This window comes from Neovison vison, chromosome 3 (genome assembly GCF_020171115.1).
Source record: "Neovison vison isolate M4711 chromosome 3, ASM_NN_V1, whole genome shotgun sequence".
Lineage (NCBI taxonomy): Eukaryota > Metazoa > Chordata > Mammalia > Carnivora > Mustelidae > Neogale > Neogale vison.
The window spans coordinates 34,112,132-34,114,473 of record NC_058093.1 but is presented as its reverse complement, the minus strand read 5'-3'; the positions used below and the strand labels follow the sequence as shown (position 1 = coordinate 34,114,473).

Genomic DNA, 2,342 nt, shown 5'->3' with positions numbered 1-2,342 from the left:
ATTCATTAATAAAGAAGTCAAAACCACCCCCCAGACTTTTCTTAGCATCATATCCTAGGGTAGGTGATTCAGTGGTGAAGTGGGTAATTTGTGGAGCTCTGGGTTCCCTTACTTTAGAGCTATGTGCCTTTCCTTGTCTGAAAAATGCTAATGATAACTGGACCTGCCTTGTTGCAACAAGTACAAGAAGAGCTACAATCTGTAGAGCCCTTCCTTAAACAATGCCAGGGCCATTGAGGGCAGTATTGTATTGTATTGCGTTATATTGTACTGTATTGTATTTATTTAGAAAAGCGCTTTTTAGCATTTAATGAACCTCCCTCAAACTACCAGGACTCAGTCCCCCGACCCCCCAAGACACAAACACATACCCTTAATCTTCTCCTCAGCTCTTCTACTGAATGACAATGCCACTCACAATGACAGGCCGCTCTGGGAGCATTCCTTTGCCCAAAATTTTGTAGTAGACCCATGATACCACATCGATAGGAGAGCTCCTGTCTTGTTTTGGGCAGCATTCCGCCATGTCTGCCCACTGACCAAGGTCCACGGTCCACAGTTTATTGAGGTTAATTGTCGGACAGAAGCTCTGGTTCCTCTAAATGGCTATGCGTCATACCAACTTTCCCAAGGTAAACTGTGGGTGATATTTGTCAAAGTGGATCCTGTGGTGATGCCTGCCACCAGCATTACCCGGGCCTCCTGGGGACTTCCCCATAGGGGCTATGGCTATGGCTCACATGGCCCTGAAATTTCTGGGTCTTCCTCAGTGTGGATGACATGTTGGCAGCCCAGACAAAAGAGAGTGAGAGCAGTATTTACATATTGTTTCTCAGGGAAACAAAAGATGGCCGGAGTCATTACCAGACTTTTACCTGTGCAACCTACCCATAAAGCCTGAGGTGTCCTGGGGGCCAAAACGCAGCCTATCTGGCCCTCTGATCCCCAAACCAGGTAAATGTCACCTCAGTAAACGTTACCAATATTCACCCGGTCGCTAAAACCCAAAACCTCAGGGTCATTTAAGATGCCTTGCCCTCCCACACTTAGTCACCTAGCCATCTGCAAGTGCAGTCAATTCTAGGACAAAATCTGCTTTCTTCTTTTACCTAGACTCCTGCCTCCCTGCTCTGCTTGTTCCAGACTTGTCTCCTCCTGTCCTATACAGTAGCAAAAAATCATCTTCAAAAACAGAAAAGTTTCTCAAAGCTCTTGAGTGGCTCCTCATTATATTTTGGGGGGACGGAGGAATCCCCAAATCCCTTGCCGTGCCCTACAAAGTCCTATGTGTGATATCACATCTGTCTGCTCTCAATGTCTTGGAGCCCCATATTTTACAGATAAAGAAAGCAAGGCACAAAGAGGCTAAGCAACTCACTGCCAAGGTTAGAGGGCTAGGGAGTGGCAGAGGCAGGATTGGAGCAGAGGCAGGATTGGAACAGACTGCAGCCAGCACGCTTCTTCCCCATACTAACAACCCCAAGTTCTTCGTGCCCTATGTCTTCACTCATACTTTTTGTGTAACTCATTTATTCTTACCCTAAAGATCACAGTTTAAATGTCATTCCGCCAGCTACGTTTGCCCTGACCTCCCACCATTATTCTCAGTCCTTTCTTTGCTGACTTTGCAGTATTTATGCTAATGAATAATCATTTGGTATTTTCAATTGTTTTTTTCTGCCTTTCCCATTAGTACCTAAGCCCCATGAGGGCAGTCACTTGTGTCTGCCTTGTTCTCTACCATTTCTCTGGTTCCTGAGACAGAGTAGTGTGCCACACAGACTGGATGGATAAAAGGTGCCTGATTTCCACACTGGATGTTTGTTACTCTCTAAAAGGGAAAATTAGCCCAATATTTAATCCATTTTTTAAAATATATACCTTCAGGTATAAATATAAAAAGTTCTAAGTTGTGAGTGAATATTCTTTTCATTCATATTTTATAATCTTTATAAATGTGTACTCATTCAAAACACTCAACAGAAGAAAGTTCCGTGTCCTCATGAAATTTACAGTCTAATGAAGAGAGTCAGATATTGGACATCAGATAAAATAAGAGAGTTGAGCACAAAGGTGATGGACGCCACAGAAAAAGAAGAAACAGAGTGTGAAGTAGAGTATGCTCCTTTGGTGGCCCTCAAAGCCCCTTTTCCATAGGGGTTCATGTCCTCATGTAGTAAGTCCCTTCCACATCACCTCAAGCTTTGGCCATATAATTTGCTTTGGCCAAGGATGATGCAAACAGATGTTCCATACGTGGTTGCACACAGGGGCTTTAACTTCTGGAATGGTTCTTCTTGGGACCCAGCAGCCACTATGCTGCAGACAAGCTTGGGCTAGAC

The 2,342-nt window shown here is 44.3% G+C and overlaps 1 pseudogene; it reads right to left on the bottom strand.

The window, feature by feature from the left end:
* Positions 1-336: 336 nt before the first annotated feature.
* LOC122903483 lies at positions 337-782 on the bottom strand (annotated as a pseudogene).
* Positions 783-2,342: the final 1,560 nt, after the last annotated feature.